General features: G+C 43.5%; 1 protein-coding gene and 1 long non-coding RNA gene across 3 annotated transcripts in view; one reads left to right on the forward strand and one right to left on the reverse strand.

The window, feature by feature from the left end:
• The window catches only part of LOC311096817 (vitelline membrane outer layer protein 1 homolog), a 35,009-nt gene that overhangs the window by 10,362 nt on the left and 11,202 nt on the right, over nt 1-13,445 (reverse strand). The gene's annotated exons all lie outside the window — the stretch shown is intronic.
• Nucleotides 957-10,314, forward strand: LOC311096749. 2 transcript variants are annotated; one of them, XR_014609086.1, is made up of 3 exons: nt 957-1,096; nt 9,704-9,841; nt 10,108-10,314. It is a non-coding gene; the product is annotated as an uncharacterized lncRNA (long non-coding RNA). The 2 variants fall into 2 exon arrangements; XR_014609087.1 differs by having other exon boundaries at nt 957-1,085.

A 13,445-nucleotide genomic window follows, 5' to 3' on the forward strand; every position in this document is an offset into this window, starting at 1 on the left:
TTACTAAAAAATATTTAAGCGAACTCTGAACGGACGGCTACGGCAGACCTCTTTGCGTGATCACGAAGGTGTAATGGCTGAATCAAAATTTATAAGCAAAATCACGGGAATCAATAGCCTAATACAGCCCAGTTGTGCTAAAATAAATATCATGAGACGTCCATCATCAGATGAATGATATGGAAAAGTTAAGTTAGAGCCGCTAAAGCCAGTGCTACTACCCATGCGAACATGAACACCAGCTTTTCCCTCCAAAAATATAGCCTAAAACTTATCTCCAAATGCAAAACTGACATTAACAAAATGCAATAATGCAATAACAGCTGAAAAAGTACTTGGGTGTGTGTTTTATTTTATATTTACCGTTCAATAATGCAATCGCTGCTGTCTGTCCCATAGAAGAGCATGACAGCCAGCGTGTGTTTTGGAACTATTGCGGCTTACATGAACCACGTGACAGCCATAGCGGCGACATCAAAGAGTGTCGCAACTCTTTCTCTCTATGGCTCTGGCACGGATAACATGACATCCACAAACAATACTGACTCACTCACACTTCCTCTTCGGAAATTGTTTGAACTTGAACTTAATTGAACAGTAACTAGACTATAGGCTTATGTTGAACTCTATTCTTGTACAAACAGACGCTGTATTTAGCAGTACATAAAGTATGAAATGGAAACGGATCTGTGTAGGCAGGGAGAAAAAGGAAATATTTGGAAAACTTCTTTAACTACATGTTTTTGTGGTTTTCACTAAACTCTCAGGTGTACAAGCTGACGCTGTAGTACTTATTGTAATATTTATTAATATTTATTCATAAAAGTAGGGGAATACATAGCAAAACTATTTAGTGTGTCCCCTGTAATTGTCTCCACCCCTCTCACCAGTTTTGTCACCAAACTCCAGTATAAAACAGTCAGCACACTAGTTAAACCACAGACTGTAAGATTAAACTGAACTCTCTCCAGCGGCGACTGACTCCAGGATTCTCACTTCTTTATTTCAGCAAGACTTTATCTTTATATCTTCAGTGTGATTTTACAAACACTCTGGATTGTTCTACACCTCTCTTCTTCTCACAGGTGAGATACAGGTTGGTAACACTTTATATTACGACCCGCAAACAACTGCATAAGTTTCTGTAATTATAGTGTACTTCCGTGTAGGTATAAGGGAACGATATGTTAAGTTCTCTTACGAGAGTTCTCTCGTACTGCGTTGAAAACGCTACGGGAAAAGTCTCTTTTCACGAAACACTAAAACAAAAAATAATCCTTTAATTTTTCATATATGTAAGACGCGTTGCGGCAGCAGCAGACAGCTGAAGCAAGACGGCTTGTCTGCTCATTGGCTGCTCTGCGGCAACTGCATAAGCCTATCGAGCGAAGGCTGATGCAACATCAGACCAATGAGGGCGCTTCGCGCCCTCCTCGCCACTTCCCGCCGAGACGGGCGTGGCCTACCTCTATAAAAGGAGCTCGAGAAGGCTGATTCACTTGATTTTAATCTCTTCAGCGAAGCGCACGCATCGCTGGATCACGAGGAAGCACGCGTCGTCTGATGCAAGCACTTCAGCGGGACGAGCCCTTGAAGCCGCTGGCCAACGCCGCCTTCTACCGCCGTACCTGCTGCGCTTTCCGACGCCATATCCTTTACATTCTTGTTCTTGTGTTTGTGTGTGTGTTCGCTTTGCAACACACACCCCTAAAAGAGCTGCGTCTTTTTCAAGATGCCTTCTCATGCAGCGCTCGCGCTCGCTGACGGCGAACGCCTTCACTCCGAGCCAATTGCCTACGGTGACTCTGAGGACTCACCGGGCATCCTTCCGAGGCTGCCCTTCCTGGAAGCGGATGGCGGGATTAGTTTTTCTTTACGTTACAAGAAAAGCTACCCTGCCTCTGCACGCGTCATTCACCGGCGAAGGAGAAAAGAGTGTTCTTAGTCCCACCGTTGGTCGGTCTGACCTCTTTTCTCTCACATTTCTCAGTTCCCTGTTCGGCGACTGGAAATATTATTGCAGCAAGTGAGTCTGTTACACGCTTGCCTGCCAGCAAACGCCGAAGAATACATGTTGACGCCGCTTTCAAAGCCTGTATCCCCCTTTGGCTCAGTGGTGGAATTATAGGTTCTCCACGCGGGAGACCGGGGTTCGGATCCCGGTCTAGCGGCATATATCTTTATGCCGCCAATGCTTTGCTCTGTAAGTCCCCTGAAGGCGACTGCAGAGATGCATTTTGCAGCCAGCGAGCGCGTAGTACCCGCTTGCCTGCAACCGAACACCGTTTCTACGGTTCCCGCGCGTCACTGATGAAAGGAGAATGGAGTGTTTTCAGCCCCGCTGAAACTGGGCGATTTCCACTCTTCTCACATTCTGGCATTTTGCAGGCGTCTGAAAATGCAAATCACTCTGTCTGTTCCCCGAGAGGCAACTGCAGACGTGTTTTTTGCTGCCCACGAGCATGTGGTACATGCCTGCAAGCAAACGCCAGTGTGGATAATACTCGCGCTGACATTGTCTATGCATCTTCACTGTGGTCCAGTGGTAGATTCTTAGACTTGCGCGCGGGCGATCGGAGGTTCGAACCCCAGGGCGGCCGGCAGAAAATATTTATGCCGCCGAATGCAAATCACTCTGTTCCCCGAGAGACAACTGCAGACGTGTTTTTTGCTGCCCACGAGCACGGCCGATGATGCTATATGTGTAGAGAAGATGCCCACTGCTAGTGCCCATCCCTACACACTAGCACAGCCCTTCACACAGGGCCCACGCTCATATATTCGACTCGGGTCAATCACGCACGCAACATAGTGAACGTGCCCACTGCCTAGTGCCCACAAACACTATGTTCTGCATGCCTTGTGGTTTCTGTAAAGACGAAACCTGTGTGCATTCACTCTGCTCAGACAGACAGTGCACTCATTGCAGTAACTGTGCCTGCTCTCCCGCGCCCACACTTACTCACGGTATTTTCTGGTGTCCCGGCCACAGCCGATGGTGCTATAAATGTAGTGTCGATGCCCACTTCTCAGTGCCCATCCCTACACACAAGCACAGCCCTGCACTTAGGGCTCGCGCAAATAAAATCGACTCAGGTCGATTGCGCTCCCCACATAGTAAAAGTGCCCACTACTCAGTGCCCACGAACACTATGTCTATCAGATCACAGGCTCTCTGTAAAAACGAGACCTATGAGCGCGCGCGCTGCTTACACAGGCAGCGCGCCCAAAGCAGTAAATGTGTCCGCTCCCAGCCCACATCTACTCGCACACATGAGTCCCACGGGACTCGCGCAGCCCTCCCTCACTCAGCCAAGCACTGTTGTAAGGTCGAGGACGAGCGCTCCGCCCGCTGTATTAAGCGCGCCCCCCCGCCTCAAATGCCGCAGGCATAACGCCTACGTTTGTGAGCCCCGTAGCACCTCTGTCACACGGCGAACAGAGCGCGCTCTGTATCCGGCCCTTAGCCAACCATGCAGATGCATGGGCAGCGCTTCCAGGGGTTTCGGACTGGGTTTTAGGCATTATAAAGAGAGGCTTCTCACTACAGTTTTTTTCGATGCCCTCCGCGCTTCACAGCGCGCGTCGAAACTTCGGTACCGCTGAAAGTAGCACACCTACTTCGCGCCGAAATATCAAAACTGATAAGCAAAGGGGCGATAGAACTTGTTCCCCGAGCTCAAAGCGAACAGGGGATATACAGCAGATACTTTCTAGTCCCCAAAAAGGACGGCGGTATCAGACCCATTCTGGATCTAAGACGACTGAACAGAGTGTTAGTGAAACGCCGTTTCAAAATGCTCACAACCAGCAAAATTCTCGCGCATGTTCGCCGGGAAGATTGGTTCATGTCGATAGATCTGAAGGACGCGTATTTTCAAATACAGATAGCGTCACATCACAGGCGATTCTTGAGATTCGCCTTCGAGGGTCAGACATACCAGTATACAGTCCTGCCTTTCGGCTTGTCCCTGGCACCTCGTACATTTACGAAATGCATGGACGCAGCGCTCGCTCCTCTCAGACTCAGAGGCATGCGAGTGCTGAACTATTTGGACGACTGGTTGATCCTAGCCCAATCACGATCTCAGCTCATAGAGCACAGAGCCATTTTACTCGATCACCTCGAGAATCTTGGTATCACGGTCAATTGGGCGAAGAGTTCACTGAACCCCAGTCAAACGATTCCGTTTCTGGGTATAGTTCTGGACTCACAGTCTATGACAGCGCGGCTGTCGCCACAGCACGTGCTGAACATTCAGCGCGCGGCGAAGTCTTTCCGCCGCGGCGCTTTCACTCCGCTCAGGAAATTTCAAAGAATGCTGGGTCTCATGGCCTCAGCATCGTCAGTTCTCCGGCTGGGCTTGCTCCGCATGCGCCCGCTGCAGTTCTGGTTGAAAGCGCGGGTTCCGCGCAGAGCGTGGGTGTCCGGTCATTTACGCCTCAAGGTCGATCAGGACTGTGTCACAGCCCTGGTGCCTTGGATGGCAAACGACTGGTACCAATCAGGTGTAAGCCTGGGGACTTCCTCGAGGGTGAGGATGGTGTCTACGGACGCATCCACCTCGGGATGGGGAGCGCTGCTCGAGGGCAGACCGTTCTTCGGCCTATGGTCGGAACGAGAAAAGCTCCAACACATAAACTGCCTAGAAATGCTGGCAGTGCACAACGCGCTGATGCGTTTTTGTCCCCACATCAAGGACCAACACGTCATAGTCCGTTCGGACAACATGGCAGTGGTGTCCTACATAAATCGCCAGGGCGGTCTGAATTCCAAACCCCTGTACAGGCTGGCGAAATGCCTCCTACTATGGGCTCAGCACAACTTACGCTCGCTGAGAGCAGTACATGTGCCCGGGCTGCTGAATGTGGGCCCGGACAGACTGTCCAGGAACAACGTTCCTACAGGCGAATGGTCTCTACACCCACAAACAGTCCGGCTGTTGTGGGAGAGATTCGGCAAAGCGGAGGTGGACCTATTCGCGTCCCACGAAAACGCTCACTGCCCCGCATTCTTTTCAAAGACCGACAGCGCGCTGTCCCAAAGGTGGCCGCGCTGCCCGCTATACGCTTTTCCCCCCGTCTCCCTCCTGCCTCAGGTGTTGGAACGGGTCAGGAAAACAAAATGCCCAGTGCTGCTTGTAGCACCGTTCTGGAAGAACCAGGCATGGTTCCCAGTTCTGATGCAGTCAGCAGACATCGCTCCATGGCCAGTGCTGTTGAGGAGAGATCTCCTCTCGCAGGCCAGGGGCTCGATCTGGCCCCCACACCCGGAACTGTGGTCCCTTCATGTGTGGGCGCTCAACGGATACCCGTTGGTCTCGCAGAGGGAGTCATGAATACCATCACGGAGGCTAGAGCGCCGTCAACCAGGCGACTCTACGCTTCAAAGTGGTCGGTTTTCTCCGGCTGGTGTACAGCTCGGAGCCTTTCACCCCTCGAATGTGAGGTAACGGAGGGTCTCTCCTTCCTACAAGAGCTGTTGGATAAGGGCAGATCCCCTTCCACGCTCAAAGTGTATGTGGCGGCTATTTCAGCGTTCTCCGGTTCAACGCTGGGTCAGTCACTAGGAAGGAATGATTTAGTCATCCGCTTCCTCAGGGGAGCTAGGAGACTGAATCCACCCAGACCTCCGTCAGTCCCTATGTGGGACCTTTCTACGGTCCTGGCGGCCATGAAAGGTGCCCCTTTCGAGCCTATCCAGTCAATCAGCCTCAAACATTTGTCTTTCAAAACAGTGTTTTTGATGGCTCTCGCTTCAGTGAAGCGCAAAGGGGATCTGCACGCGCTCTCCGTGAGCCCGACGTGCTTGGAGTTTGGTCCTAATGACTCTAAAGTCATACTCAAACCTAAGCACGGCTATGTGCCGAAATCCCTCAACACGCCTTTTCGGGCTCAGGTTATTTCCCTGGCTGCCCTGCCGGCGTCGAGTGAGGAAGGGGACTCGAGTTTTCTTTGCCCTGTTAGGGCTTTAAGAACTTATACATCCCGCTCTGCTGCCTTTAGACAGACAGAGCAGCTCTTTGTCTCGTTCAGCGGACGTTCCATAGGAACGGCTGTTTCGAAACAAAGTCTATCCAGATGGATAGTTGACGCCATAGCGCTGGCTTATACTGCCAAGGGCATTCAATGTCCGTTGGGAGTCAGAGCGCACTCTACGAGAGGCGTTGCCTCCTCGTAGGCTTGGTCCAGCGGGATTTCCTTACAGGATATATGTACGGCGGCAGGCTGGGCCTCTCCGTCTACATTTATCAGGTTTATAACCTAGAGGTTCCCGCCTTACAGGCTAAGCTTTTGTCGGTGTAATCTATTTACAGGCGCAATGCGCTACCGACCATACTGGGCAGAACTGTGTAAGACCCACGTTTTCCCACATTAGTGCAGGCTCCCTACCCTGGCTATGTGATGTCATATTCGCGTCTGTGGACATGTCTATATAAGGACGGAGGGAACCCCTCCTGTCTTAGACTCTCCCTGTGGGGTCATGTTAAGCCCGCGGACGCTACAGTATAGGGAATTAAGGCCCCGCCCTTATTCCCTGACTCTGTGTGAGTCTATCTGGTGATTATGCACTGTATGCCTGAAATAGCTTCCGGTGATCAGTGTTCTTATCCCAGCACGCACGGCGTTTTGCAAGGGGTTCCCGTAGCGTTTTCAACGCAGTACGAGAGAACTCTCGTAAGAGAACGTACTCGGTTACTAACGTAACCTCGGTTCTCTCTAGAAGAGGGAACGAGTACTGCGTTCCCTTGCCGTGCGTTTGGTTCACTCTGGTTCGCTTCGGCGATCAAAATCAAGTGAATCAGCCTTCTCGAGCTCCTTTTATAGAGGTAGGCCACGCCCGTCTCGGCGGGAAGTGGCGAGGAGGGCGCGAAGCGCCCTCATTGGTCTGATGTTGCATCAGCCTTCGCTCGATAGGCTTATGCAGTTGCCGCAGAGCAGCCAATGAGCAGACAAGCCGTCTTGCTTCAGCTGTCTGCTGCTGCCGCAACGCGTTTTACATATATGAAAAATTAAAGGATAATTTTTGCTTCAGTGTTTCGTGAAAAGAGACTTTTCCCGTAGCGTTTTCAACGCAGTACTCGTTCCCTCTTCTAGAGAGAACCGAGGTTACGTTAGTAACCGAGTACGTTTTGGGTAATAAAGGGGTAACAAGCAGATGTACAACCTGCAAAGAACTTCGTAAGTAAACCGAAATTACGGTGTACGTTTCTGTAATTATAGTGTACCTCCGTGTAGGTATAAGGGAACAATATGTTAAGTTTTTGGTAATAAAGGGGTACAACCAGATATACAAGCAAATTATTTATAATGTAATTATTTTAAAACTAACAGGTACCTATTCTGTTAATATATTCCAGGCAAAAATTGTACGTCTGTTGTATATAAAAGTTTTTATCACATTTCTAGCAAAATATGTTCTTGTGCAATGTAGTTACATGGTAATTTTGACATCTGTTGGTTGTAAATTAAACATATATATATGGCTGTATGTAAGCACAGTATGATAAAAATTGAATTTATTGGCTTTTCTTACTAAACTACTTAACGTTAAGCCAAAACAATTAGTTTCTGCTATGATTTTAATTTAGAACGTACCATGTAGTACTTACTTACCTTATCACATTGTATTGCAATGACACTTAAATGTCAGGGCAAATATACTGTGTAATTAAAAAGTTTTTTTTGTTTTGTTTGTTTTCTTAATAAGAGTACCTTTCTCTGTTATTACTGTGCAAATAGTGTTGTTTCGTATTGTTAAGTAGTGTGTAGTTACAGGGTAAGTGTAACTCTTGCGGGCTGTAAATTAAAGTGGCGCTTGTTACCCCCTTGTTCTGTGTAGTTACAGGGTAAGTGCAGTAAATATACAATAAAGGATCCCATTTAATTTCTGACTTTTATTTTACAAAAAAAATTCAAAACACTTTTTCATCTTAATAAAACACTGTCTTTTCTACAGTATACTCAAACAACAAAGTAACACATTATATCCCCCCCCCCACCCCACCCCACCCCCTTTTATTTGCTTCTCTTGCTTTTCTTCTTTCTTTTCTTGCTCTTCTTTTTCTTAACTTCCACTGGGGACTCTGAGGTTGAGGAGTTGATGGAGTCCCATTGGTCTTGCTGCACTGCAAAAATATGAATATATATACATGCTCTTAGCAAGCTACACCTTCAATTTTAAGTTGTCGAACAATCCTCCACTCTAAAACATTTTGTGCCACCTGATATTACTGTAGTAACTGTAAATTTGAAGAAAACACATTTTGGTGAAGTTTGAGGCAGATCATGGGGGGGTTGTGATATTTTATAGTGATAATGACTGTAGTGCAGCAGAAAATGTTTTTAAAAAAGGCATAGTTGTTCTGACAGCAACAAAAAACAAAAAAGCAGCCATGTGAGTGATTTCTTCAAAGAGAAAACACGGTGAATCTGACTGCAGTAGATGTGAAAGATATGAATAAAAGTGATGTTAATTCAGCCAGCGCACATACCTGTATTTACTTCCTGTTTTCGGTCGAAGTCCAAAGTAATCGATTGTCAAGTTCAGTCTGAGTTTCCACTGTTGCTTAGTTACCTATGATCACGCGCGTCCACTTTGGACTTCAACCGAAAACAGGAAATAAATACAGGTATGTGCGCTGGCTGAATTAACATCACTTTTATTCATATCTTTAACATCTACTGCAGTCACACTCACCGTGTTTTCTCTTTGAAGGAATCACTCACATTGGCTGTGCACTTGTAATGACACATCAAGGATGTTAAGAGGCTAAAAGCAGGTTTAAATATTGCCTCATTGAAGTCAACAGGGTGCAAATTTTTAAAAGAGGATAACATGATGTAGGCAACACCGATTTTTGTCGTTGTTCTCTGTACTGACAGCACTCCAAATTTACAAAAAAATGTTAAAATTGACTGGAGTTCTCCTTTAATGTGTTTACGTGTACTTTTGTTATGTTTTAAATGGGAAAAACATTTTTTTAATAAGCAAATAATTTCCTAAAACAAAAACAATACTGAATATTTTTGTGACATTTTAAACATATGCCTGAAAAGGTTAAAAAGGTCTTGGTATATTTCATGTAAAAACACTCGACTGACTTTCCCATTGTAAATATATTGGTATATAATTGCGCATTGAATACCGGTCACCCCCGAGCAACAACAAACAATGATTAAATATATCTTCTTATGATATATCAGGCCACTTATTAATTTCATCCTCCCATTGGTTCATACATGGCAGGTGTAGTACATTTTTACCATAACTGTTTAAATCATGTTTTATGCATGCTCCCATGAATATTGAAACGGACGTCAAGGGAAATACGTCACATCACTTAGCCTACTTCCGCGTTGGAAATAAGGCGGATAGATGTGCAATATTTATTTTTATGAAGTCTATGATGCTATGTAGCCACAACTTCATATTTATTATGTATATTATCATTCCAACATTAATGTGTAATGCAATAAGTTTGTTTATAAATTAGGTACAAGAACATTGCTTCAACGGAACTTGATGAATTGTGTTTGGACATATTAACAAGTGCATTTATAATGTACAGTACATGTGATGTTTAGTTCTTCAATTTGATGTTTTAAAATTTAGGAAAGTGGTCACAAGTATAAGCCCTGGAGTAGAGCAGGAATAAAATTTAAACATCTAATCTTTCTTTTTTTCTTTTTTCTTTCAAAGATAAGATTATCACTCTTAAAGCAGAGATCACCTTGCTCAAAGATGAGTGCGTTTTTTTGAAAAAGGAAATGATGAAGTCTGCTTTCCCATCTGCAATGGCACAAAGATATACTGTTCCTATAGTGCCACAGCCCTCAGGTTTGTATTTCATGCTTTTTTGTTTTTTGTTGCTGTCAGAACAACTATGCCTTTTTTAAAAACATTTTCTGCTGCACTACAGTCATTATCACTATAAAATATCACAACCCCCCCATGATCTGCCTCAAACTTCACCAAAATGTGTTTTCTTCGAAATTACAGTTACTACAGTAATATCAGGTGGCACAAAATGTTTTTCGACAACTTAAAATTGAAGGTGTAGCTTGCTAAGAGCATGTATACAGTATATATTCATATTTTTGCAGTGCAGCAAGACCAATGGGACTCCATCAACTCCTCAACTTCAGAGTCCCCAGTGGAAGTTAAGAAAAAGAAGAGCAAGAAAAGAAAGAAGAAGAAAAGTTACTTGTTACTTTGTTGTTTGAATATACTGTAGAAAAGACAGTGTTTTATTAAGATGAAAAGGTGTTTTGAATTTTTTTTGTAAAATAAAAGTCAGAAATTAAATGGGATTCCTTATTGTATATTTACTGCACTTACCCTGTAACTACACAGAACAAGGGGGTAACGAGCGCCACTTTAATTTACAGCCCGCAGGAGTTACACTTACCCTGTAACTACACAGAACAAGGGGGTAACGAGCGCCACTTTAATTTACAGCCCGCAGGAGTTGCACTTACCCTGTAAATACACAGTTGAAACGGGTAACAAACACTACTTACTATGTAACAATACGAAACAACACTATTTGCACAGTAATAACAGAGAAAGGTACTCTTATTAAGAAAACAAAACAAAACAAAACAAAAAAAAAAAACGTTTTAATTACACAGTATATTTGCCCTGACATTTAAGTGTCATTGCAATACAATGTGATAAGGTAAGTAAGTACTACATGGTACGTTTTAAATTAAAATCATAGCAGAAACAAACATTTTTTGGCTTAACGTTAAGTAGTTTAGTAAGAAAAGCCAATAAATAAAATTTTTATCATACTGTGCTTACATACAGCCATATATATATATATATATATATATATATATATATATATATATATATATATATATATATATATATATGTTTAATTTACAACCAACAGATGTCAAAATTACCATGTAACTACATTGCACAAGAACATATTTTGCTAGAAATGTGATAAAAACTTTTATATACAACAGACGTAAAATTTTTGCCTGGAATATATGAACAGAATAGGTACCTGTTAGTTTTAAAATAATTACATTATAAATAATTTGCTTGCATATCTGGTTGTACCCCTTTATTACCAAAAACTTAACATATTGTTCCCTCATACCTACACGGAGGTACACTATAATTACAGAAACGTACACCGTAATTTCGGTTTACTTACGCAGTTGTTTGCGGGTCGTAATATAAAGTGTTACCAATATTTTCTAACATTATAAATGTCTTTACTGTAACTTTTGATCAGTTTAACTCATCCTTGATGAATAAAAGTATTGATTTATTTTATTTCTTAAAAATAAAATTAAAATTCTTACTGACCCCAAACTTTTGAACGGTAGTGTTTAATGTTACAAAAGCTTTAGATTTCAGATAAATGCTGTTCTTTTGAACTTTCTATTTATCATAGCATCATGAAATAAAAATGTAAAAAACTGTTTTCAACACTGATAATAATCATAAATGTTTCTTAATCATCAAATCCTAATATTAGAATGATTTCTGAAGTATCATGTGACACTGAAGACTGGAGTAATGATGCTGAAAATTCAGCTTTGATCACAGGAATAAATTACACTTTACTGTATATTCACATAGAAAACAGCTGATTTATAATAATATTTCACAATATTACTGTTTTTGTTTGTATTTTTAATCAAATAAATGCAGCCTTGGTGAGCAGAAGAGACTTCTTTTAAAAACATTAAAAATCTTACTGACCCCAAACTTTTGAACTGTATTGTATATATACAGTGAGGAAATTTATTATAGAAATTGCAAGATATTTTGTAAGTTCTCCCACTTAGAAATCATGGAGGGGTCTGAAATTGTCATCGTAGGTGCATGTCCACTGTGAGAGACAATCTAAAAAAAAAAAATCCAGAAATCACAATATATGATTTTTTAACTATTTATTTGTATGATACAGCTGCAAATAAGTATTTGAACACCTGAGAAAATCAATGTTAATATTTGGTACAGTAGCCTTTGTTTGCAATTACAGAGGTCAAACGTTTCCTGTAGTTTTTCACCAGGTTTGCACACACTGCAGGAGGGATTTTGGCCCACTCCTCCACACAGATCTTCTCTAGATCAGTCAGGTTTCTGGGCTGTCGCTGAGAAACACGGAGTTTGAGCTCCCTCCAAAGATTCTCTATTGGGTTTAGGTCTGGAGACTGGCTAGGCCACGCCAGAACCTTGATATGCTTCTTACAGAGCCACTCCTTGGTTATCCTGGCTGTGTGCTTCGGGTCATTGTCATGTTGGAAGACCCAGCCTCGACCCATCTTCAATGCTCTAACTGAGGGAAGGAGGTTGTTCCCCAAAATCTCGCAATACATGGCCCCGGTCATCCTCTTCTTAATACAGTGCAGTTGCCCTGTCCCATGTGCAGAAAAACACCCCCAAAGCATGATGCTACCACCCCCATGCTTCACAGTAGGGATGGTGTTCTTGGGATGGTACTCATCATTCTTCTTCCTCCAAACACGTTTAGTGGAATTATGACAAAAAAGTTATATTTTGGTCTCATCTGACCACATGACTTTCTCCCATGACTCCTCTGGATCATCCAAATGGTCATTGGCAAACTTAAGACGGGCCTTGACATGTGCTGGTTTAAGCAGGGGAACCTTCCGTGCCATGCGTGATTTCAAACCATGACGTCTTAGTGTATTACCAAGTAACCTTGGAAACGGTGGTCCCAGCTCTTTTCAGGTCATTGACCAGCTCCTCCCATGTAGTTCTGGGCTGATTTCTCACCTTTCTTAGGATCATTGAGACCCCACGAGGTGAGATCTTGCATGGAGCCCCAGTCCGAGGGAGATTGACAGTCATGTTTAGCTTCTTCCATTTTCTAATGATTGCTCCAACAGTGGACCTTTTTTCACCAAGCTGCTTGGCAATTTCCCCGTAGCCCTTTCCAGCCTTGTGGAGGTGTACAATTTTGTCTCTAGTGTCTTTGGACAGCTCTTTGGTCTTGGCCATGTTAGTAGTTGGATTCTTACTGATTGTATGGGGTGGACAGGTGTCTTTATGCAGCTAACGACCTCAAACAGGTGCATCTAATTTAGGATAATAAATGGAGTGGAGGTGGACATTTTAAAGGCAGACTAACAGGTCTTTGAGGGTCAGAATTCTAGCTGATAGACAGGTGTTCAAATACTTATTTGCAGCTGTATCATACAAATAAATAGTTAAAAAATTATATATTGTGATTTCTGTTTTTTTTTTTTTAGATTATGTCTCTCACAGTGGACATGCACCTACGATGACAATTTCAGACCCCTCCATGATTTCCAAGTGGGAGAACTTGCAAAATAGCAGGGTGTTCAAATACTTATTTTCCTCACTGTAAATCAAAAGTAAAAACTATACAGCGGGGGAAATAAGTATTGAACACGTCATCATTTTTCTCAGTAAATATATTTCCAAAGGT

This window comes from Abramis brama, assembly GCF_963993115.1.
Source record: "Abramis brama genome assembly, chromosome: 15".
Classification (NCBI taxonomy): domain Eukaryota; kingdom Metazoa; phylum Chordata; class Actinopteri; order Cypriniformes; family Leuciscidae; genus Abramis; species Abramis brama.